The sequence below is a fragment of the Stegodyphus dumicola genome, chromosome 5 (genome assembly GCF_044657685.1).
Source record: "Stegodyphus dumicola isolate Sdum_Otavi_A_Nest chromosome 5, ASM4465768v1".
NCBI classification, from domain to species: Eukaryota; Metazoa; Arthropoda; class Arachnida; order Araneae; family Eresidae; genus Stegodyphus; species Stegodyphus dumicola.
The window spans coordinates 62,830,148-62,858,024 of record NC_140772.1 but is presented as its reverse complement, the minus strand read 5'-3'; positions in this window follow the sequence as shown (position 1 = coordinate 62,858,024).

Below are 27,877 nucleotides of genomic sequence, written 5' to 3'. Positions count from 1 at the left end.
TATGGACGCATGGGTGAGTAAAGTTTTATTGTATTTACCTTCAGAAATAAATGCCGAATTAACTTGCCAGGCCTGACCTTGGGTTTGGGTTGGTTTGGTGGTAGATTATTTTTACCAGCTGGAAAAACGGTTTAAAACATAATAGCATGCGAGCCATTTAGCTAGCGGCGGGAGGGGGATATCTTTTAAATCGTTAGTTTAGACAAAGTTAAAATTCATTAAATTCGCACAAAATATAAAATAAATTTGAAAACAAAATTTGAAAGGTTTCAGATTTTTAATTACATCCAAAGCGGCCTTTTCTTTTAACGTTTTGTGTGTTACCTTTATTTATTAAATACGATGTTCTTTGCACTTAAACCATAAAAGCAATGTCAGTTCAAGAGCCATATCGCAAAATAATTTTTAAATGAGCCTATCTGTAGAATTTCCGATACACAGTTTCGCGCGCTGGAGACAAAAAGGTTTTTTCCCCCGTAGAGTGTTGTCATTGCTCGCTTTGAAATCCTTGAGTTTGTTAATCAAAAATTCGTTAAAGTTTTACAAAATAGGAAATCGAAAATAAAATAAATTCGAAATTACAAATTTGGTCTTCCACATTCCCATATTCGTAGGAAGATTACGTCATTCAAAATGGATGGCTCTATGTACCGTTGTTTTATCACAATGCGAGAAATAGCATACATTTATGCAGATTTTTCATTATTTAATTTCTTCAAATAGAATGCGGGACTCTAACATTTGGTGGCAACAATTTGAAAAGTGAAACGGACATTTATAGTTATTCAACGCAAAATCGCAAAACGGAAACAATAGCCCTTCAAGGACAAAGCCCCTTTGAACTAAAAACAAATTCGAAATTAAAAAATTCGGGCTTCGACATGCATATGTTCGTAAAGAATTCATGTTGATGCATGTTCAAAATTTGAAGGTTCTAGACTCTGTCGTCTTTCCACAAAGCGAGAATTGATTTATTTGATTATGGAAAATCACGCTAAGACTATCCGCTTAAGGGAACGGATGCCTTCGTGAAGATTATTCTAAGGGAAATGGCTTGTATCCATGTTAAAAATGATGAAACAAACGAAGACAAAATGAAGATATATGTTCACAAACCAAGACGCACATGCATCCAGTCCATTCGTCTCGAATCGAACCCAGGTCAAACTGTAGAGACATTAGGTATTTTTTGGAAGCAGGAAAGATGAAAAATTAGCAACGCCTTCGCCAGGAATCGAACCACGGACCTCTGGAATACCGACCCAGCGTGCAGAACCACTACAGCACGAAGGCACGTTAGAAAAGCGGGAGAGATACCTTATAAAACTACCAATGCTCAGCGACTTAATCACTGCACCGCTAGTGAGCCCACAAAGAGAGGAACATAAATACACATGTACATGTGTCCAGATTCTTCTTTATTTAATAACAGAGATCGGAGGAAAAGGAAAACAAATATTTTGCATCCCTACCAAAAAATGCCTTAACCTGATCTACTGATATAGTTAAATATAAAACTGAAACTAGCTTCTTACTTAGTTCTTATTTTCGCAGGACGTAACTGGGCATCAAAATATGTATATTTTTAAAAGCATTTCGTGTTGTATTAAATTTTTAAACGCAAAATCAAAAAACATTACATGTAACATGTTCAGATGCGCTGATTATGGGTTTTACTTCCTTAAATTCTGATCCAAGATATCTATTTCTAATTACAAAGTTCTTTAAAATAAGGTAGAGAATCTTCATAAAAACAGTTTAAATATTATGAGTGAGAGAGTTTTGTCTAATATTTTATCTGATCCGCAGTGAACATAAATTTCAATAATAAATTGGACGTTACATTTTATATTAAAATGCATAAATCTACAGTATTTATTTGCTTGCGAATTTTATAGAGATATTCGAGAGCAATTCAGTTTTTTAGTTTTACGATATTCTATTTTTTTTTTAATTTTAGCCAAAATGATAATTATTTCCACGTTTAGGCAAATAAAAAGGAATTTTATATTTTGCCTATTTTTCTGAAAAGATTTGTATTGTCAGAACTGCACACTGCGGAGAAGGATGATAACGTATCTTCGAATAACTTTTCATTTAAACTGACAAATGTAAAGGTGAAATAACTGATATACCCAATATAATTAATGCTACGTAATGTATTCATGATGTGAAAATGTAGATACATAATTCTTCAAAATGAATGGGTTAGCGTTACTGATCATTCGCAGAAGAATTTTTATATTCACCTCTTTTGAAAGTTATTTAACTCACTTTTTTTCATAAAACTCAAAACTTTTATTATAACTTTTATCTCAAAAGTGTTTTTATTTGAAGTGAGAAGAAAATTTCGAGCCAAAATACACACATATTTCATAGATTATAAAAGGTTCTGTTCACTAACTACACCATCAATCGCAATTTATATTCTACCATTTTCCCAAAGCAAATTTTATTTTCTGCTCTTTTAGCACTTTTGGTGTCTTCGACGCAGGTTTGCTAGCTGGGAACACCTTGAGAAAAAACTGATTTGCAAAATGGATTTCTGCTTTTAATGAGATGTTTTCTAAGTGGTGCTGCACTTAAAATAACGACAGCGGAAAGGCTAATATTTCGCACATTAAAGGAAAATAATTTCGTGACATTTTTTTTCCGAAGGTGCCTTTAGCTTGAAAATTTTCAAACGTTCTAAAAGGAATAAAAATTTTAAATGACGGAAAAAGATGCGTAAACGAGAAACCCAGTAATTACTTTTGCATATTTCATTGCTAACTTACTATAAAAAAATTAGTCACATGTCAGTCTGTTTCAAACAGTATTTTACACAAACTGCGCTTTTCAAATTTAAAGGCTTGCTTCTAAAAAATTCTGAAGGAGTTTCAATTAGGTTCATGAAATTCTTGTTGGAAACTAAGTTCCATATTTTCTGCACTAGTCTTATTCCTTAAATCAAAGCTATTCCCTACTTTAACCTCACAACGGCAAAACAGATCCTAGACCTTTCGTAAAAACACTGGGCTGTCCAGATCTTTTTTATAAATCAATACCTGGTTTAGGTTTAAAATCGGGTAAAACAATCCAAACCATTTCTTCCCAAAATTTGACAGTAAATTTCTTTCTCTCAGAACTCCGACATCCTTATTTTTTCACATTTTATTATTGTTTTCCTCAACAGATAAGGCTACTTTTATTTCATTTGCATTTTTAAAGCATATCTAAGAACCGTAAACTAGATTTCCATTCCATCAGTGTTGAAAAATTACCCGAAACTCATTGTATAATTAAACCAACTTCCACACATAAAGTTTGATTGCACTCGAAATCCATAAAGTTTTATTCAAAATCTATGTTAATCTAAGTTTGTTTTCACATGTACGTGTTGCACAACTGAGTTAGTAATATCCAGGTGTGCTGAAAACGAACAAAAACAGTAAATAGTAAATGGAAGGCAAAACGTTATAGCATAATTATTAAATTAATGTGTTTTGAAGGTTGGCCTAATGTCAACTGGTGTTTTTTCCCAATAATAATCGAAATAATAACTGCTTTAAATCGGAGAGAAACACACCAATATAAAATTTAAAATTAGACAATCTTTGATGGACGTGAGTTTTGAAAAGAACGTTGTAAAGACATTGGGTTATTTCGAAGCAGGAGTCCTGAAAAATGAGCAATGCCCTCGCCGGGACTCAAGCTACGGCTCTCTCGAATACGCGTCGAGCGTGCTGGCCGCTACACCACGAAGGCATGCTAAGAAGGTGAGAGGAATACCTTATAAATTTCCCCTTTTTTAAAGGGCGACTGGGGATTAGGGGACCCAATTGCCAAATCTCGGTGGTGGAGTATCATCATCCACTACCTTTTTTAGTTCTTGCGCCACTGTAGAGACACTAGGTTATTTCGAAGCAGGAGACAGGAAAAATAAGCAATGCCCTCACTGGGACCACGGACCTCTCGAATACGGACTCAAACCACGGACCTCTCGAATACGCGTCGAGAGTGCTGACCACTACACCACGAAGGCATGCTAAGAGGCTAAGAGGGCGGGAGAAATACCTTATAACGTTATCGATTTCGAAGGCAAGATATAGATATTTCTTTTTCAGCAGGTGAAAGAAACGACAACTACAGTATATTCCGGCGCATCTTTTAATATAAAAAACAAGATCGGACTTTACGTGTACGCGTTATATAAAAATGATAGATTTAGAAATAAGAAAAGGATCAGCATATGAAAATTAGATTCTACATGTATCTAAATGCTGTTTACTTAAAAGGAATGACACGCCAATATAAAATTCAAATGAACTTAAAGATTTTCATTATCGGATAGCATGAAAAGTTCCTCAACAGATAAGGCAACTTTTATTATATTCATCTTCCGTTATATCATGGAATTCTGTTTCGTCTTTACCATCACTGTTACTCTGATTCATAAGTAAGTAATCATTTTCCGATCCATCTATATTGTTAGATATAGTGCATTTTAAAATTATCTTTGAATTATTATCGGGTTTAATTTCATTCCATGGTTTTATTACCCACTCATGTTCTATTTCTATACTGCCACAACGCATTTGGCCTCCTTTTCCAAATGTTTTCTGACCCTCTAACATCCCCCTGTTTTACTGCAGTTTTTAATTTTCTTTGAATAGTTATTGATACACACATCTAAAGGTTGAACTAATGGCGTTAACTCGCCTTGAGCAACTGCCATATCCGTATTACACTGCTCCAACAATTTCTTCGTATTTATCCGTTACACGGAATCGAAACATGCTCCAAATGAAAAGACTTCTTGGATTCTTTTATGCAACAGGATGCTTTAGCCAAACTCGTGAACATGATTGAAAATCGCATTTAGAAAATTACATTTCGGAATAGTGTTTCTTTTAGAAATAATCATAGATTAAATTTGCTACCGCCCACTAAAAAAGAGAGCGCTACGGTGAGGTAACATTTTTCGTGACCTGTTTATTTTCAAGTGAACTCTTTTTGTCCCTTTTACATCAATTGTTTCATTTTCTGTCATATTAAACATTACAGGAGTTTCATCCATATTTCCAGTACCTGACAGTAAATAATTGTTTTGCTTTCGTAGGTCAGCAATATATTTCTGGACAACTGTCAATTCGTTATCCAAATCTTTCGGAAGTTTTTATGCGAAACTGCTATATTTTCTCGTAGAACTTTCAGTACCATAAATCAATTTCACCAACACGAAGCTGCTTTAAAGCTTTCACTTACATTTCCATTCTTTTTACCCACTTTAAGGCAAATAAACGACGCTGTCTCTCGTCATAATAAACCTATTCTGGAGAATTATCTAGGATCCATCTCGCAAAACTTTCTTGTAGGGTAGGCCATTTCGCTACTCATTTAAGCAAAGCATATTTATTCTTTGGGATATTTATTAATGTGAATTCATTTTTCCTTCCACACACGTATGAAGCTTTAACCAACACCAAGCTTCCTTGCTGCAACATGATTTCGAATTTCTTTCGAAAGGTGAGTGATTTTGCATTTGAAACCAATACTGAGTTTATTTCACTTGGGAGCAGGCGTACTGTAAAAAAACTCTAGAAACTGTATTTCAAATAAAGCAAACGCAATTTACTAAGCCTTATTACTTTATTTAAGCCTTCGATGCATCATTTCAAAATCACAGATTCGAATAACTACAGAAAGAGAAAATATCAAATTCCTAATTCCGAGAATTCATTTGGGTAGGAAGCGTATTCTTACCCCCAAATTATGACCCCTTTTTTTCGAAACCGTAGAATAGCATTCTTGAGCATCCCTCCAGCAAATACAACCCACCCTTTTTATAGAATTATTTATTCCCTCAAGCATTCCCCGTTACACATATTGTTCCCATTATCGTTTGTCAGTTCAGCATAGATTTGTTCGAAGGCTGGGAAGAATCTTCGAAAGAATGATTTCCAAACATAAGAGCATAGCACATGTATGTTTCGTAAAGAAAACGGTGCGCGTTATATGGCGAATGTACCTAAAAATTAAAAAATTTAATTTGAAATTATAGGTGAACGTTATACGCCAGAATGAATATTTGTATGAAAATCAGTGCTCGAAGTAAAGCGAAAATGAACGTAATACTCATAAGTAATAAGAATTACTTTTATTACAATTAATAAACTAAGTTCCACTTTTTGTTTGCGAAGTTTTAACAATATAGGAATAAAATATTCAATTTTGCTATGAAATGTGCTTTTAATATGACATTTTTCTAAGATAAAAATGCGGCTAGAAACGTGATTTCTATTTTAGCTAGGAACCTAAAGACTCTGGTTACCGATATATGTAATTAATCATTAATTTCAAGAATGTATACGCTGGTTTTGATTTGTTGCCTAAGTAATTTGTTATTTATTAAAAATAATTTTTAAAAGCTGAAAATTAGTTTTGATTTCCAAAGTCGGCTAATATAAATTAAGTAATATTTATTCAGTTTATAAAACAGAAATGTCAATATATTTTTATATTTTTGACCAAGAACAATTATCAGAAAATCTTTCAGAAACTTAGAGAATCAGTGAAAATTAAGCTGATTGCTTAACTAATTGTTTTTTGGGTCTTTTAACTCAACCTGCAAATATTATAATTTAGGTACTAGAATAATTTTATATTATAAATCAAAATTAATCGAATGTTATTTTGGAAAAACAGCATACTTTTTACAATAAGCTGTTTAATGCCATTTGAAATAAATCCAAATACATTTTATACAGAGAGAATCAGGCTTTTGAAAATCTACCAAAAATTCGAAATAAATTACAGCCACTACTTATGAATTTACTTAATTGAATAGTATTCAGAATAGTCCTTCATTTAAATGCATAGAAACGGGAACTGCAATAAATTTGATGTATTTATTTTTGTTTGACTTCCTAAATTCTTTTGGGAGTATTAAATCCTTTTATTTGTGTGAAAAACATTGACCCACTTTAAATTGTTTGGAAATATGTCGTGCTGCCGAAAAAATATGGCACTCGCCCAAGATATCTCTGATTTGTAGTTTCGCAATTTGAAAGCTTTAGCTTTGATATTTAAAACAAATATCTTTATTTTCCCATACGTTTATAATATGTCCGTTTTGATAACTTTAATTTCTATGACGTTTGCTCTTAAATTTTCAGAAATGTTATCGCGAAATTATACGGTGCGCAAGATTAAGTGTTATTTGTAATTAATTGAGTAATGCTACAATTTCGTTGAATTATTATAAGAATATCATTACATTTCGCGTTTTAGATGAAAAAGAAAGTTTTATTAAGATTTCAGTATTGCGAAGGGTTGAAGGGACTGTTTTTCATTAGAGCTGATAAAATAACTGATCACATCTAAAACAGAGCATATGCGTTTTGCAAAGTGGTTTTATGATTTGAACTTTTTTCAGCATTTTATTTCGTGCTCAGTTATTACACACTACACAGAAAGGAAGGCATGCCCCGTGGAAGACATTTTAAGGAAACTGGGCCGTATCTACGTTACATATGGTAAAACCACGAAAACGCCCATGCAGCCAGTCCATTCTCCGGGACTCGAAGCCCGGCCCGAACTACCAGTGTTCAGGGGCTTTCAGCGCTTAATCCCTGGTAGGCCTGTAATTTGAATTCAGAGGAAAAATTGGAGCTGTACAGAATTTGTTTGATTTTTGGGATTATTGATTGCGTACCTCCCTGGATGATACAATTAAAAACAAAGCATATCTCCACGCCACATAGATGAGTTTCGAATTTCAAAAGGTGTCGTTAACTGTGTGTGTTTGTAGAAGTGGGATACTTAAAAATATATCGATTAAAAAGCTCCCTAGAGGGGCTGAGGGATGTGAAAAAGAATTAAAAGATCTCCGGAATTTTTTTATTGTGTTCGATAAGAGTTCGGCGGAGATAGGTGTAAAGTAGAAAATGGACGAAGGTCACTTTTCTTGTATCACATCGAAGTTCTAGTTCTGCCCAATTTTTAATTCTCGTCGAAGCTTTAGTTGGCTAGTCCTTGGGTATCACTGAGACAGAACTACTTATGCTGAAAGTCTTCGAAGAGTGAGAAGAGTATTCTCTGTTCCCACTCAGGATTATTTGCAAATTTATTTGTATATAATCATTATCTCGATTCGTGGATTACTTATGGTTTATACGCTGCATAAGCGGATAAAATACTTTTATAAGTATTTCTGACGTGTTATTTTTAACAAAAGTTTTATTTTCACAAAACAAATTATTCATTTAATTTAATAATAAATAATCAAAGATAACTAGAATGCTAATTACAAGAATTTGAAATAGTTAACTTGCAAACAGAGAATATAACTCATGTGAGAGAAATATTCAACTAAATGAAAAACAAATATCGGAGCAGATTGTGTGTAGAATGTATAGAAGATGTAAGAGGAGCAAAAGACAGCAAAACTGAAATACTAGTTTTAAACAGTGCAGTTCTTAGAGCCTCGCTTCCAATTCCATGCATTCTAAGAGTATGCAGATTTAATCACAGTTTAAGAAGCAGCAGTCTAGTTGCGGAAATTAGTCAACTGTGCCAAGCCCCGCTGTGACTAAAATTTTACGACTTTCAGTGACAGTACCCACTATTCGACTGAAATAAAATATAACATGTCATTTAAAGCTTAGACTGTAACTTAATTTATTATACGTAGAACTAAAATTTAGCAAGAGCTTTTTAGATGAAATTTGTTCGATCAGTTTGACATTAGTCCTGACCTGTTAAAAATGAGTGTTTGATTATTTATCTGTCGATAAATCTGGAAAACGTATTCGAGTTCCAGGAACTAGTATAAGAGATAAAATTTATAACGTAGTTATTTTGCATTTCTGCTTGCATCATAAATCGATGTCAATTTAAAAGATATTTTCACCCTCCATTCTGCATCATTCGTGGTAGCACTGTCGGCGCGTATTCCAGAGGTCCAGGTTCGAGTCCCGGCGAGGGTATAGCTCATTTTTCATGTACTCCTGCTTCAAAAAAAACCTAATGTCTCTACTATTTAGCTGATGACAACAAAATCTAACGATCAGGTGCAGTGACTTGAATAATCTAAACTTAAAATCACTAAAGATTAACACATTTTATTTGAAATAGTAATTTTTCATATAATAAGATTTTTTTCTGAGGGGGGTAAAAAAATATAAGATTTCAGGATTATATAAATTTACGAAATGAATACTGTAAAGCGAAATTATTAAATTATTACTTCGTTATGAGGGTAAATACTGATTACTACATTTTATCCATGAGACTTCATATTTCCGTTTGTTTTGTTTATATAAGAAACATCTATAGTCCTTTCATTTAATAATGAGTGATATATAATACACGCGAGTATTACTTCGCATGTTCGTAATTATATTTTCCGTATTTTATTATTATTTTTGTGACTCAGATAGATTCCATGAACTCGGCTGTCTTTTCTTAATAGAGTTGTTTGGCTTTGAGAAATATTTAAAGACTTCCAAGTTTAGTTAAGAAATGCTAATATTTAAATGTTCCAGTAGCTTGTTAAATTAATTGTATGTCTTCAAAGTAATTTCACTTTTGTTTCTTTATCAGAAGCATGTTTAACAATCTTCTAACTAGACTACTTCTCCTACGATTAAAACATAAATGCATGCTGGTTTTTCATTCAGATGATCCCCTAAGCATTAAAATAGACTGTAGAAAAATAAAAAAGAGTAAACTTTAAATGCAGGATTGTCTTTCAAAGTTTATTCTCCTCAGTTTACACTCATTTTTCCTTTCTTTCTAAGTTTATATTCAATTTGTTTAGTCAAGTTTTAACAACGTAACTATTGGTGGTAAAACAGTTGCGAGCAGGATAACCGAGTGAGTTTACCCACATGTGATGTAAAAAGCAGAAACATTTGTTCATAAATTCTTGTGTGAAAGTATGCTTTTTCTAGATAAATAATCTATGTCCTTAGCTTAATTAATTACAAAAACATTTTCCTGAAACTAAACAGTAATGTTCACAGATTTCAGATTAGGTTTTGTTTAGTTTATTACTGCAAAGCACACTAGGATTACCTGCCTATGGGAACGGATGCCTTCGTGGAGGATGGTTTGATGGAAAGTGACCCGTATACACGTCACACTTGGGGATAATCACGAAAACAAGGTTAAGAAATAATATTGTTCAAACTAAAGTTCTATTGCCGATTTCTCAATTTGGATTTCCAGACCAAATGCCTTCGCCTTTCTGAAGCAATATGGTTAGTCAGCTGAACCTGTATGATGGTTAAGGGCTTAAACAGGACTTAATAGAACATCTATCAATTAAATCGCGCTATGAGTACTCTCACTTTCTCCTGTTATGCTCATGTTCTTAAGACTCCAGCCCATGTTCCGTGGAAGTATGTCAAGTTTAAAGCAAGGCCTGTGGCCTGTATCGCGATGATTAAAAGACTCATGATGTTAGGATGTTTTGAGCATAGTAAAGCACACTAAGGTTATTTGTTTAAGAAGAGAAATGCCTTTGTGGAGAATTTTATACGGGAAACTATCTGGTGTTCACATTACATATAAGGAAACTACGACAACAACATCATGCAGACAGCCCGTCCGCCTGGATCGAACGCAGGTCGAACTACCAATATTTAGCTAACTTAAGCACGCGATACATTATGTGTGAAATGCAGAAAGTTAGTTTTGTCTCTGTGTTGCAACGCATTATGTGAAATTATGCACAATTACAAAATCGCAATTAATTTTAATAGACAGCATCTTATTAGTGTAGCGTTTAAGGCCTGAATATGACTCTATAAAGTACAATAAACACTTTTACTGTTTCTCACACTGCTCATGAATATATTTCATGTGCGGTTATTATTAGAAATATACGAAGAAATTCTCAAGGCACATATACTGACAAAACTTTACATTTACTATTTCAGTTAATAAATTACGACATGTGTTGAACAAGCCAGAAAGTTCGGGATTATTTTTCTAAGGATTAAGAAGCATGAATAATACTGACGAAGTGTTTTATTCACGGTTATGCTCTGTGGGTTTGATTGCATGCTAGTATTTTTCAGAAAATTATTTGTAACTCTATATTCTAAAAACTCTTTATTCTTTAGACCATCTGAAGTTAAATTTTCGTTTAAATTCTCCAACGTTTAATCTAAATTTAAATTTCAGATGTGCGTACTTCGTATTGAAATTTAAAATTAGCATAAATTTCCTTTGCGAAAAGTCCCTAGAGTTGTCATCGTTTTCTGACATTAAACTATTTTAAGAATAGGCAAAAGTGAATGCAGGAGACAACAGTTAGTTTCCAAATGTCAGTGCAGTATAAGCATTTTGCCAAGATTTCTTATTTAAATTCAGTACTTAACTGATAACCTTAGTTTCGATACTTCAAAATGAACTTCAACACTATCTTGTTGGTTTTTATTGAACTTGATCGTTTCTAACTCGATCTGCATATTGAATAGAAATGTCATGCAGATTTACCCAAGTTGTGGTCTGCCTTAGATTTTAACATTTACTATCTACTTTTTAAAGCACAAAACTACCTTTATTAAAAATGCATTTATTATTATATTTTCTGAAAAAGAATGCAAAAGTGTCTTTTATTGAATGGATTATTTATTATTAAAATGGAACACTAAATATTTCACATTGGAAAAAGTGAAACATATATTAGTAATTAAAAACATTTATTTGGAATTCATATGCAAAGCTGGGAATATTTTGTTTGTTTGCGGTATATTATTATTTCATTTAAAGTTGTCTCAGCGCTTTGTTCAAATAAGAGCGAAAATGAAACAGATATTTAGCCAAACGTGGTTAGAAGAGTTTTTACAAAAAGCTTTTAAGAGCTTATTATTGCTTTTATTAGCGCAAAGAAGCATTAGCTCAGAAGAGCTATTAGTCTCGAAACGGTAATTTGCGTCTTTAAATGGTAATTGCGAATCACTTTTCAAATTGTTACTACCAAATACTATCGCCCTATGAATGTGTTTCTCGCACTGAGAAAGCACTACGGCACATAGAGCTATGAAATTCTGAATAAAGTAATCCTCCACCCGAGCAAGAGCACCTGGAAGTCCGAATTTTTATTTTAGAATTTGTTTTATTATCTATTTCCTATTTTCTAAAATTCAACGAATTTTGGATTAACAAATTCAACGATTTCAAAGCGAGCAATGATTTGCATAGAAACCAAAACGATAATCTATAGAAAAAACATTTTTATCTCCAGCGCGCGATACTGTCTATCGGAAACTCTAATGATATGCTGTTTTTAAATATTTTGTGATATTGCTGTTGAATTGAATTTTACGTGGTTTAAATGCGAATAGAGTGATATGTAGTAAATAAATGTAACACACAAAACGTTAAAAAACAATCTTTGGATGTAATATAAAATCTGAAACCTTTCATACTTTTAGGCCAAAGGGGCTCTGTCCCTGAAGGACTATTGTTTTCGTTTTGCGATTTTGCGTTGAATCACTATAAATGGTCCGTTCCACTTTTCAAACTGTTGCCACCAAATGTTAGAGTCCTGCATTATATTTGAAGAAATTAAATAATGAAAAATCTGCATAAATGTATGTATATTTCTCGCATTGCGATAAAACCACGGTACATAGAGCCATCGAATTTTGAATGACGTAAGGCTCCTACGAATATGGGCGTGTGGAAGACCAAATTTGAAATTTGGAATTTGTTTTATTATCGATTTCATATTTTGTAAAACTTTAATGAATTTTTGATTAAGAGACTCAACTATTTCAAAGCGAGCAATGGCAACACTTCTACGGGGGGTGGGGGAAGAACCTTTTCATCTTCAGCGCGCGGAACTGTGTATTGGAAATTCCAAGGATATGCTCATTTTAAAATTATTTTGCGACATTGCTACTAAACTCAATTTTATGGTTTAAGTGCAAAGAACATAGTATTTAATAAATAAAGGTAACGCAAAACGTTAAAAAACGCCCCTTTGGACGTAATTTAAAATCTGAAACCTTTCAGATTTTTTTTTTAGTCCAAAGGGGCTTTGTCCTTGAAGGACTATTGTTTTCGTTTTGCCATTTTGTGTTGGTTCACTATAAATGTCCGTTTCACTTTTCAAACTGTTGCCACCAAATGTTAGAGTCCTGCATTATATTTGAAGAAATTAAATAATGGAAAATCTGCATAAATGTATGTACATTTCTCGCATTGTGATAAAACAACTATACATAGAGTCATCGAATTTTGAATGACCTAATCTACTGCGAATACAGGCATGTGGAAGCCCAAATTTCAAATTTGGAATTTTTTTTATTATCAATTTCATATTTTGAAAACTTTAACGAATTTTTGATTAACAAACTCAAGAGACAAAACAAACGAAAAGACTTCAAAGGGAGCAATGGCAACGTTGTACAGAAAAAAGATTTTTATCTCCAAGGCGCCAGTCTCTGTATCGGAAATTCTAAATATGTGCTCATTTTAAAACTATTTTGGTATATTGCTGTTGAACTGTATTTTATAGTTTAGTGCGAAGAACGGGATATTTAATAAATAAATGTAACACACAAAATGTTAAAAAACGCCCCTTTGGACGTAATTTAAAATCTGAAACCTTTCAGATTTTTTTTCAATTATTTTTTATATTTTTCAGCATTCACGCTATGGCAAATGTTTCAGTAACATTGATTTGCTTAATGAGAAAAGACAAATGCTGTGAAAGAATCCATGCGATCTTAATTTGAATACATTAATTTTTATGATTACTTTGAACGGCTTACTATTCTGAAGGCATTTATGTTTACGAAAACATTTCAGAATTCCGAGCTGGAGCAGTGCTGTCGCTATTATTTAAATTTTTTAATTAGGAGAATAAATCTTTTTATGGAACAAGAAACTTCTTAACAAGAATTCATTATCTTAATTTCCTTAATGAGGAAAGAAGAAATTTTAAAAAAGCTAAAAACAACTTAAGTGCGATAATATAATGCAAGTTTATCATTTTTAGTGAAGAAACATAATTTTTTACAACTTCGTAATGAACATTTATAGCTTTTTGCTTAACGCTTCAGCGAATGTTGAAAAGCTCAGACATACTTTTTCACATCTTGTATGAATTTTTTTTCCTCGAACAAATCTAGAAGTTTTTAAGGTGCATTTATATACAAAGAGAAAAAAAAATTACATACATTTAATTTTTTTAACTTACGGATTACCTTGATAGTTTGTAGAAGCTTTATATATATAACATCAACATAATTCTTAATTCAATCAGAACACAAATAATATAATTTATTAATTTCTGAGAAATTCACTTTAGTAGAATTAAATAAAGTGGAAATGAAATTGTGATGACAGACCATTGGCGTACCCAGAGGGGGTGCAAAGCTGCCAAAAGGTTTTCTTCTACCAAAAATTGATAAAAACAAAAAGTGGCACTATTTTGTTAAATTTCTTATTGAAGAAGATTTTTTTTATTTTCTTATCCTCTACTTTCTATCTTATAGCTAGGAGCCCCATATGCCTATTTTGTTAATGCTTATCTCTATTATTCAATGAGCATTTGATGATTGCTTAGATTGTAGTGATCAAGCTATTGAATACGCAGTATGGTTACATATGGGTAGAAAAAATATCACTATTTAACTGTAAAAATCACGCAGTATTCCTGAAAGAATATACAGACCAATTAAATAATCATATTTTAGGGTAATTATAGAATGGACCTTTTCGTAACTGGAGAATATGTAACGAAAACTTCAATGACTACCAAATATATGCTAATACTCTAAAATATATCATTCTTGGCCACAAACGATTTATCTTTGATGCAACTAATATGACTAGCGCTCATCAAGGGTAAAAAAATTTAAAAAAGCTTATTCTTGTGCAGTGATTTTCTGTGAGAGAAATGTGTTTGCTCAGAACAAGGCGGCTTCGTGATTTCTGAGCAAACAAACACAATTGATTATAGTACTGAATCGCCTCAGAATGAAGGAAACTTTCCACAGTTCTTAGGATTTCGAATAGATTCAGGTGATGTCGTATTAAAAATTATTTAGAATCCTACAGGGATAACACAATGTATATTTCACCATTTCGTTATGGAAGCACCTTATAGGTAGCCACGGTTACCTCCTTTGAAGGGACGAAAATTTACAACCGTGCCTTCTTTGGAATTCGAACCCGGCCCCTCGCTACGGAAGCCAGGGTTACTAACCACTATACCGGCTGGACGGCTTGTGATGAAACTAATTTAACAAAAAATATTTTACAAATCGTACCTGTAGTGCCGACAAACAGAGAAGACTTCGCTAATACCATGATAGATAATTTGATTTCAATAGTCTTAGATTTGAAAATTTTCTAATTTCTAAAGAGCAAAAATACATTTTTGAATATAAAATAAAGTATAAATTAAATTACAAGGAAGATTTGTAGGCTTTTAAAACTGGCTTAATTTATTATCTCATTATTTTCATAACCTTTATCTCGTCGTTACTGTCATCATTCTAAATTTTAGTAAGTAGCAATCTTCCAAGTAAAGTTTTTCTTATTTAATTAATTGAATTTAACGTCTTATTAATTCAGCTTATTATTACCATTCTTATAAGCACTTACCTTGTTTTGCAACGTATGCTTAAATTTGCCAAGATTACTCTACTACTAAACGTTTGTAGAATCATTAGATTTATCGATGCTGGAGATGTGAAAAATTTACAATGCCTTCGTCCGTACTCAAACTCCAGACCTTCTGAATATGCGTCGGACGCATATTCATCACATCATTCAATACTATCGGACGCATATTCATCATTCAATACTATCCAGTCACATCCCGAAAGCACACAGAAAGGGAAAGAGAAAATAACCTTCAGGTTTAGTCTTATGATGCTAATGATTAATAGAAGTAACTTTCTTTGGATTTGAATTAATTCATACACGGAATTAATTATGTATCTACGATACACGCTGAATTTCTTTTACAGTGGATTATTTTCTTACGGCATACTAGTTTTTTAAGATTTTTTTAGTAACATGTCAGACAAACAGGAACAATTTGTCACTTTATTGAAATAAATAAGCATTTGCGCAAGGTAAGCAACTAAAAATAGCTCAAAGCGAAATCAGAGAGAAGGCAAAATCTCCTTAAATAGCAAGAAATATCGTTATATAAGGATCAGCTAAATCACCGGTAGAACAAAAACTCAGTTGCACTTGCATGACTGTAAATTGTATCAAACTCATTCACTGACCACTTCAAATGCAGCTGGATTTTGAGTGTTTGACCGGCTGTTCTGGAAACTTCTTTAAATGCTTTTTCGGTAAATATCGCCAGCTTTGCGAAAACAACGTATCGCTGAGATCTATTAGGAGAGTTTATACTCATATCTACCCAATTTAAACCCCGTTAAATTCAAAAGTATAATATCTTGAATATAATAGACGAAATTTAAACACTTACAAGTCTGATACGTTGCCAAAAATTCAATTCAAGTAGAAATGAATAATAACATTAGTATATAAAAAGCACCAGGAAAACAAATATGTAGGTAAAAACAATACATAACGCTAAAAAATACTAAAATACTATCATTAAACACAGATAGTTACATAAATTTACAACATACGAATGTAAGATTTTCTTACAAATTTCAACTTTAATTTAATTTTCGACTTTAGGTAACTCCAGAAATTCAAATGAGATTTAATTTTCGAAAATTTAAGACTCTGTGACCTTTCAGAGGTATTCATGAGTTCAAACAAGAAAATCAGCCATAAAGGACTGCACGAAGCAAAATGAATGACCGGATGCATGTTTCGTGCAGTCCTTTATGCTCAAACTGAGTTCGGTTAATGTGGCGTGAAACGCCTTTAAACTGCCTGATATTATAATTATGTTTGCATTAAAACATTTAAGCTTAGTGGCAATTTATGAAGGGATAATGTTGAATAGACAACTCACAATTGCAACACAGCTTCTCTTGAAGTGTATTCACAAGAGTATTTATTCCGTTTCGTTGAATATGCATATGCTCTTAAATATTAAGTGAGTAAAATTAGGGCATGTTAAAGAAGCTTCCGGTTAAATTGCGAGTTCTATTTTAATAGTTTAAACCTGTAAAACTGATATTGCTGAATGCATTTACCGATTTCGTCTGAGCTCTTTAACATCTCTACGCGGAATTCATCTACTTATTCTTTTTTAAGTATGAAGATAAAATGAGATTTACGATTTGCTTTGCTTTATTCAGACAAATTAGCTGTGTTGTCTTATTTTTTCAGCATTCATACAGATTCTGAGTTAGCATTGCCATTATTATTATTTAAAGTATTACCTGAACTTACCTACTACAACTCAATCGCCTGTAAGAACAGTATGTTTAATATTTTTAACGTTTTTTCAGTTTTCTTTGAAGTTTTTTATACTATATTCCACGGAACTCTGAGATTCCATAGAGATCACTAAAGGTTTCTGCGAAACTTACGTGCCTTTTTTTCATAACATTAAAAAAACCTTAAAGAAAAACAATAAAAATTAATCCCTCTATTAAATTTTAAAAAAGGAATAAGACTTAACCCGCGCTTCCACTTACTTATGTGGATAGTCGATTTAAATGCGAGTACGCCCTGAGCATAATGTCCGACGAAACTGCCTAGCTCAGTAACAGTAGGCGGCTAGTTCAGTTTCTCGCGAATTTCTGAACGTTATTCTTACAACTTCGCTTTAGTGTTACCTTCGGGTTTCACTGTGAGTAATAATGTCTTTTTCCAGGACCATGCATGCGGATGAGGAATTAAGTGAAGTACTCTGCGAGATGGCTACCTGTTCCGGATAAGAAGAAATAATTTCTCAAGAACCAGAAGATCCTCAAGAAAGGAAAGGGGAAAAGGCTGAGAAATCAGTTTCCGTGATTGGAAAACCGAGTGCTCCTGATGTAAATGCGGAACCGGGCAAACCCAGGGAATTAAGCGAGGCAGACATATTAAGGCTAATACAACAACACGGCCCTGAAAATATGCTGAACTTTTTGAGGCAAAATTGCAGTATCCCTCTAGATCAGTCCTTCAAGAAACTCAAAACTGACGAAATCACCCAGCCTGGCTCTGTAGATCCGAGTCCGACGGAAAACCAAGCACGGATTTCTCCCAGAAAAACAGACCTACAAGAGTGAGTGAAGCAATGGAAATAGTGCAAGAAAACCGATTTGAGGTGCTGAATAAGCCAGAAAATGAGAACGAAGCAGTAGCTGGAACTTCAAAGATTCCTCCCCCCCCCCGATCGTTTTTCTCCAGAACGTTCCTGATTGCCTGGAAATAGACGAACTCTTCGAATCCCACTGCTCGGAAGAGCATGAATCTAGCATCAAAATAGAAGTATTCACGTCTATTTAAAGAACTCAGCATACCGAAAAATGATGGAGCTACTCTCTAAAAAGTCAATACCCTTCCATACCTTTCTTCTACAAAGCGAAAGAAATGTTAAAGTAAGCATGAAAAATATCCCGGCTTCCATTAAAGAAGAGGCGATGTTTAACGACCTAGTACAACGTAAATTTCCTGTGATAAAAATAAGACAATTTTCCAGCAAAAGAAGAGTTGTTACTGAGAAATTACCGATATTCTTTATAGAATTGAAAAGAAATCAAAGCGGAAATAGCATTTTCCCCTGAACTTTATGTTCAGCTTTGATTTGAAAATTGAAAAGTACAATCCGAAGAAAAGGCCTGTGCAATGGTTTCGTTGTCAAACCTTCGGACACACTCAGCATCTATGTAACAATCGGGAAAGATGTGTGAAGTGCGGTGAAGCACACAGAAGTAATATCTGCCCGATAAAAACCTGAGAATAAACCTATCTGTATTTTCTGCGGAGAAGGACATGTCTCATCTTACCGCGGGTGTAAGGCATATAAGGAAAGATGTGAAAATAAGAAAACATCACCCCCCAGCTCCGGAAAAATCCCAAAACAATTTTCCTGCTTTTAAAAATACGGAAGAAGTTCCTATGCAGTCTAATACAAAGCCAAGCTACAGTGAGAAACTCAAAACCCGTTCCAGAAGAATTCCTAAGAGAATGAATGATGCCATGTCATGGATTCTTGACGAAACATTCAGAAAGTCCTAAAAACTATCGTCCATCTAATAGAAAAAATTCAGAAGACGAAAACTCCAGCCGAAAAACTCAAAGCAGGTTTCAGAGCCGCTCAGCGTCTCACGGACTTCGTCGAAAATAGAAATTAGTCACGTGACGGAGAAATAGCATTTCAAGTACTCACTACACGAGCAATCGCAGCGCAGCGGTAAATCTTACTTGGACCTTCAACTACGGCGTGCAGTTATAGAGGTGTTGTTTCTGTCGTACTCGTCTTGTTCTACTCCCTGCATCAATAACCCTTTAATCCTAGTGTTTTACACCCTCTGTTATTCCACTGTCACTTTCGAACCTCTCACGTATTCGAAAATCGGCATCCTGTTACACCGGGTTAGCGACGAAACGTGGGGACCCATTTTTGCGAAACTTTTCAGGTTTGGCTGAGTCGTGGACGACGAGAGATGTAACGGCGCCGTCGAGGACAACTTGTGAAATTCTAAACGTAGCTTCGCTAGGAAATTGTCAGGGATTCCCCTATAGGTGATTCCTCATATCATTTCTTTAATTGACCGGTACACATGGGGAATGCCCCAGATTTAGAGATACAGGGTAATTCCCAGTTTTAAAAACACAAGAAGATCCCGTACATAAATATAACTGAGTACTGCGAGTAGCCGGGATAATAGTTACTTGTTGATGTGTGTCTTATAAAATATAAGTTGATTTAAAGTATTTTTACTTTAATTTTTTCTTATTAATAAATTTTATTGATTATTATAACACCAGATCATGCCATTAGATTACATCATCAGACCATAAGATTAGAAGTAAAAGACTCATCAGCTCGGGATCATAATGTAAATTGTAAAGAAAGCCAAACAGGATAAAAGACAAACATTTATTTGTCGATGATTACATACAGATACCACGAGACAACTATGTTGACATCTGTACCGATAGAACAAAGGCCATGAGGGACGTGATTAATGGGGCTGTACAGCGTATTAAAAATATCGCCAAAGTCTATTCTAGTAATCGTTGCGTGACACACGGGCAGACACTTGCTGCAAAAAAAATCCCTCAGTTAAAAGATTGCCCTTGATGAAGTCATCAAAATCATCAACTCCATAAGATCTCAGCCGCTAAATAACCGTTTATTCGAAATACTGTGTGAGTACATGGAAGTGTAACATACTTCTCTTCGTTTACAAACAGAACTCGGATAGTTATCTCGCGAAAAGATTCTAACCCGTATTTTTAAGCTAAGGGATGAGGCCCATGCTTTTTAACAGAGTTTCGAAAAGTCGATTATTTGCTAAAATCTGGTTGCTTAAAATTGCCTATTCAAGGACATTTTTGCGAAGATCAATGAACATCTCATTACAGTTTAAAGTGCTAACTTCAGGGCAATCGAGTAACTGTATTTACTGCTCACGGAAAAATTCTTTGGACGGGAAATTGAACGCTTTCCAAAGACTCTTTTTCCTTCCAAAAATAAAAGGCTTTTTAAAAGAAGAAAGGGCTGGAATAAGTGAAAAGAAATAATTCAGCATCTTAAAGGTTTGTATGAAACTTTTAATCAGTATTTCTCAGACGAACAGCAAATTTAATTTCAAAAGTAATTGTGGACTAAAAACCTATTTACTGTCTGCGCATGATCTATGACCATGTTAGCAGAAGAATTCGAAACATTTTAAATGACATATGATTCATAACAGCAACAAAAATTTAAATTAATGCCGTTAGAGGAATTCTGGTACAGTTTAAATATGAATATCCTAACTTGTTAAAAAGGCCGTGTTGGCATTTATGCAATTTGCAAATACATGAAACGGAGTTTTCAGCTGTATGTGTAGGACAAAAAGTAAATACCGCAAAGACTTTACGCCAAAACTGACGCGAGAATTCAACTTTCATCCATAAAAACCTGATATTAACTACATTTACCATAATAAAAAGCAGTACCACTCACATCATAAAATTCAGATTTAAAAGGCATGTTTAAATATATTTAATTATTTATTTTAAGAACATTTGGTTTAATTTTGAAATTACGTTTTGAAGCAAATAAATAGTATTTGAAATAATTGTTATTTGTTACTGATTATTATCATTATTATTATTATTATTATTATTATTTAAGTTTGTACAGTTGCGCGCCTCCAACCTGCACGCAACCAAGTGGTGACAGCTGAAACTGTAAATTAAACAGAGTCCTGCGAAGGGTTTAAGTCCCTTCTTATTCAACTTTAGAAATTACAAATGCGTGCTCTTGACGCTCACAAACTACGCCGACCCGGCGGTTAAAATAAAAAATAAGAACCTGAAAAGAAATAATAACAAGAGACTAACTACGAGGCTCTCTAAACGTAACTAACCTCACCGCGTTTTACAATACCGCTGCTAATTCAGCAAACTTTGAATATCACGTTGAACGATTAACAATTGGCCGAGACAAGCACACAGGCCGAAACGCGTGGTTCTTCAATTTCTGGCTAACTACCTCCGCGCTCGTGAAGTAAGAACAGCACACCTCGAACTCGTTTCCTTTCTATTTAACTCAGAATACTTCCGCTGATAATTTGAATCCTTGCGCGTTCTACAAAAATTTACATACTCTGGCATTGGCAGATCTAGGGGAAAGTAAGGCTTGACAGGAAAGATAGTTTAAACTTAAAATAAATGTTAGTTAAAATAAATATAAACCCTACAAGTTTAAAGGGGCTTTCTCGCTGAAGGACTGTTGCTTTCGTTTTGCGATTTTGCGCTGGTTCACTATAAATGTTCGTTTCACTTTTCAGTCTGTTGCCACCAAATGTTAGCGTCCTGCATTATATTTGAAGAAATTAAATAATGAAAAATATGCATAAATGTATGCATATTTCTCGCATTGTGATAAAAAAACGGTTCATAGAGCCATCGAATTTTGGCTGACGTAATCCTCCTACGAATATGGGCATGAGGAAGCCCAAATTTGAAATTTGGAATTTGTTTTATTATCGATTTCATATTTTGTAAAACTTTAACGAATGTTTGATTAAGAAACTCAACGATTTCAAAGCTAGCAATCTCAACGTTACATAGAAAAAACATTTTTATCTCCAGCGCGATAATCTCTGTATCGGAAATTCTAATGATATGCTCATTTTAAAAGTATTTTGCGATATTGCTGTTTAACTGAATTTTATGGTTTAGGTGCGAAGAAAGTGATATTTAAAAAATAAATGTAACACATAAAATTTAAACAGAGCCCCTTTGGACGTAATTTAAAATCTGTAGCCTTTCAGATTTTTTATATTTATTTTTTTTTATTTGCAAATAATTCGCTTTAAAGAATGTTGCATTAAAATCATGCCATTGAAGCAAACCAGACTAAAAAAGATTTCATTTTCCAAAACGATTTAAGAAACACGTCCATAGAAGAATGCAATTTGATATATGAACAACACAATAAATTTGTAGCTCTTTAGTATATCAGAAAACATATTCGCATTACTAAAACCAAAATAGTATAAATGTATCTTTGAACGGGATGTTTAAAAGAAGCGAAAGTCTATTAGCGGCTAAGCAGATAAAGACAACTGAATACTGGTTCTACCGGATTCAAATCCTGGCTAACGGGTTGGTTATATGACCTTTTTTTGTGGTTTTCCCCATGTATAAAGTAAATTCATTTAAGGAATTTTTCTACGAAAGCATCTCTTTTCCTCAGCAGATAGCCTAATATACTTTGCCAGAAATTAATAACTCCTTTCAAAAACCAGCGTCTAAACTGGGGGCGCTGGTTTACTATGTCTAGTCAGAGATACATAATTTAACTCAATCATTTCATTCAATTAGATTCAATTTAAGAAAGGAATCAGGTTAGGGAGGCTTTTAGAACTCGGCAATTTTCGTCAGCTAAACGCTTTTATAAAAATGTATGAGTGAGTGAGTGAGTGAGTGAGTGATTATGGCGCAAAAACCAGAGATGATTATGACGCGCCAAACACAAGATGGGATGATTACAATTGATGACATTAAAATTCAATAAATAAAAACAAGTAGATAAATGTACCAAATCCATAGGATGAAGTCATATAAACACAAGTTAAAAGCACACATTAAAATTCAAGGCACAGTCTTGAAAACAAATTACATTAGGTAATAAAAGCCAGTCTCTTTTAAATAATAAAATAAATTACAATTGACCTCTCTTCCGATTAAACGGTCGAGAGGTAAGTCACAGCTATTAAAATATTTCTGGCGAAGACTATTAAAACATGGACACTCAATTAAAATATGACGAACATATAAACAAACATTACAATTAAAACAAACAGGCTCATTTTCAGCTTTGAGAAGATAGTTACGTGTGACTCTAGTGTGACCAATTCTGAGGCGAGTCAAAAGAACGTCCTCCTTACGATTTCCAGCAAAATCTCAATGCTCTATTCTAGGCTTGACGTTTCTCAACTTGTTGTGATGCTGAACATCCCAAATTTGCTGCCATTTTTTTCGGACCTTTCCCTTGATGACACTGCAGATATCTCTAAAAGGGATAAGGCGACTGGACAGTTCAACAGCAGATTTGGCTGCGATATCTGCAAGCTCATTTCCCTTTATTCCAGCATGTCCAGGAACCCAGCAGTACAGGACTTCATAACCTCGAATCGTTAAATTTATATGAATTTTGAGAACATCCACTACTACAGGATTCTGAGTGTTGGGAAAAGCTTCCAAGGATTTAAGAGCACTATACGAGTCTGTGTAAACTATGAACTTTTTGTGGCAGAGCTTTGAGATGTACAAAAGACCATATTATATTGCAGTTAATTCAGATGTTAGGACTGAGAAAGCATGGTGCAGGCATCTGCCCTCTATGTAATTTTCAAATACAAAAGCCATCCCGACATGATCATTTGACTTTGATTCATCTGTGTATATCGGATAATAACTGTTATATATGTGCCTGTGCTCAGCGAAAAGTTCTGTAAACGATCTCGTTAGTGCTTGCCTTCACGTGATGTTTGAAAATATCAAGAAGCTGAATCCATGAATTTTCCCAAAGTGGAATTTCAAAGTTCTGTACTGCTTGGGGGCGCATAACAGAGAGGGAATGTTCCTCAATGACAGGGCGAACTCTTAAAGGAAAGGTAGGAACGCAGGATGGACGCGTTTCAACTAAACTGTTACACACATTATCGAGTAAGTACAGCTTATTGGGATGTTCAGGTTGGGATAGAATATTAAAATATTGCAAGAGGGACAATTGCTCACGCCTCAGATAAAGTGACGGTTCGTTACAGTCAACGTACAGGCTTTGGACGGGAGACGTCCTGAAAGCTCCTGAACAAATCCGCAGAGCTTGATGGTGAACAGGATCCAGTTTTAACAATACTGATGGCCGAGCGGATCCATAAACAACTGAGCCATAGTCCAGTTTAGAGCGGACAAGCGCTCTGTAAATGTGAAGCATGGAGCAACGCTCTGCACCCCAGGAGGTGTTCGCCAACACTTTTAAAATATTTAGTGTTTTTAGAAACTTCTTTCTTAGGTTTAAAACATGAGAAAGGAAGGTCAATTTTCGGTCGAACGTCACTCCTAAAAATTTTACTTCGGGCGTAACTGGAATAATTGAACCATTCAGATATAACTCAGGCTCATGATGGAGACCTCGCTTCCTACAAAAGTGAACACACACAGTTTTCTGTTTCGAAAAAGTAAATCCCTGTTTGTCTGACCATTCTTGGATCTTATTCAGAGCCATCTGCAATTGCCTCTCTATGTATTAAAAATGTATGAAATTTAAGCTTTAATACGGCTCAGCCCCAAAGCAAAAATCGAGAGTATGTATTCCACTTTGTAGGGCTTATTTTAAACTTATGTTAGAACCTGTTCTATACACCCACCATGTCGTCTGTTCCACCTGAATAAATAAATGAAAATAAATAAATAGTTTTAAGTGGGAGCAAGAATAAGGATTCACTGCGTCAGCTAGTCGTAAACAAGGCATCTGGTTACATCGGACGTAACCGATATAGTCCACCACCTGACTATTGAGTAGTTGTTTCGTGAAACTAACAAGCCAAGGACAATTTAACTTGTGAATTGTAAACAATTGGCTTCTCTCTTTCTATTATTCCTTCGAGAAACGAAGTAAGTTCATGTTCCAACAGTTTAGGCATTTACTTCAGATTGAAAGATATTTTTAGGTATTTTTATTTCCATTGCATTCATATGATGTTCCGATATTTTAGAAAAACACTTGGACGAAATTTCGTCTTGGAAGGTGAAATTAGTTACACTAAAGTAAGTTTTAACCTTATAACTTTTCAGTTATTACTGATTAGTTTAATCACAGAATTATTGCACCACATACTAAACGCCAAATATATCCATTATGCCAGATATATACGGTATATCTAAAACATAAGCGAACTTCTACATTTGAATTATTACGTCAGAGTAGGAATGCTGAAAACGTTATGAGTATCACAAGAGAAAAAGCTAACTACGGATACGAATCGGAACGAAAACTCGAAAATACACAGTAATAAAAACACCCGCGGGAGAGGTAAAAAAAAAATAAGAATGAGAAAATTCCCAGAGTTATTATAAGGGACACAACCTATAACAGGAAGCAACTTAAACAATTTCTACAGAAGAAGGAATCAATGTGGGAATAAAGGAAAACAATATTTGAAGGAATAGTTTTACGGAATACTGTTTAATACGGCATTTGAGTATAAGAATGCAACAAAATTACTGCTATGATTAAACATTAGATTCATCATTTTTATCCTTGTAGAAGATAAGAACCTAAAGGCGGTTAAAAAAGGCGTTAAAAAAAAACACTGAAATATCGAATCGAAGAGCTCTAAAACAAAAATTATCAGAAAGAAAAAAATATATCGCGAAGAAAAGAAAAAGAATTAAACTCTCTTTCGTTTTGATAACTTTAAAGAAAAGAATGCAGTCCGATACAAAAATGCGTTCGCTGTAAGTAGTTACATTCTTCTAAGAGGAGACACTGGTAGTTCGGTCCGAGGTTCGAATTCCTCGAACGGGCTGGTTGCATGGGCGTTTCATGGTTTTACCCATGTGTAACGTGTATTTAAGCCAGTTTTCCTTAGAAAGTCCACCACGAAGGCACCTTTTCCCTTAGGCCAGATAGCCCTCGAGGTTTTGCCGCAATTACATAAACCAAATCAAATCTGTCAGGAGAGAAACGATAAAGGAAAGGAACCATGCTCTGCCAGCAACTATTCACTATACACTTTACGTTCACACATCAGTGTAAGCGAGAAAACTCAAACTCTATCCTGATAGAGTAATCATGAATAAGTCTTTTTCACAAACATTAACTACCAAACTTAACACCGAGGTATTAACGGAAAACCGATAATTATTTTTCAGATCTATCCGCACTTTTCAAAGCAATTAAAAATTCTAATAATTTACATTTAAAACCTAAAATTTAATGAACAGTAGAAAAGAAAAAAAAAATCAAACTTATATTATTTTTATCTTTTTTTTTATCTGTGTGTGTTTTTTAAATTTTTTCCAAGGATGATATATGATAAAATATTTTTCAAAATGTAAATTTTCTGGGAAATATACAAGAAACAAAGTATAAATACATTGCTACGTCAGCACTTTGCTGAAAATGTTGTAATAAATTACCGAGGTTCCGCTTATCTAAAACGATGGCTGCTTCTTAGAACCTCTGGTGGATGAAGTAAGTGCTCGGGCAGGCGTCCAAAGAATTCCCTCTGGTGCATTAAAGTGATTACCACTAACGCACCCTGCGGGATAAGTGTTGTAAGATGACACGAAAATTATGAAGATTGCAAGCTGAACCTTGTTTTAGAAGGATATTTATCTTTCTTCTCTTGGGAGTATTTCATTTTTTATACTAAACGCTTAAAATTGTAAAACTCAATAGCTGAAGAATCTTTAAGTATCAAGCAAAGTTTAGCTGGTATTTATTTAAAAATGAATATGTGTTTTGCAACAATTATGTGATAAATAATACCGTAAAATGAAAAGGCAAACCTTTAAAAACTTGTTAATAAATAATATTGTTGCGTGCGTACGGGTTCGTGATAGTTTGAATGCACAAGTCTGATAAAAGGTTAATAAAATTTATTCTTATCATAAAAAATATAACAGAATGCTCGATTTTCTCTCAGACACATTCGTACAATTTCACAATATCACGCAATATAATCAGTAGTTATATTTTAAACTACTAAAAAGTTAAAATACGACGCAATACAAAGAGAAAGCTAATCTGATCTCCCGCTGAACTCTAAATAGCAACAACAGAAGCTAACTAAACAACTGATATGAGATGCTCTCTGTCTGGATTTTTATAGCTTTACATCGGTCACGAGAGATTTCTGGTCATTTCTTCGCTTCTCGAGATTTCTGGAAAATTTAAGTTACAGCTAACATAGTAGTCAATTAAAGTTATTCAAATTAAGTATAAATTACCGAGATAAACTTCTATTCAATGTTAATTATAATTTTACTAACATTAGGTATCTAAATGCAAAATTCGTAATAATATATTACTACACTGGGATTCAAATTGTTCTGGATGCGCATTTACATGAATATTTGATTATCAGTTATATACTGGAAGACTCCATCATTAGAACAGCACCGAATGCTGCGAGCAGAAAGTTCAGTTAATAGCAATTTAGGTTTTAGTCAATCATGTCAACGTTATATCGTAAGGTCAAACTCCCTTGCACAATATTTCACAGCAAATAACTTTTGACTAGTTTCTCCTCTCTGATGAAAT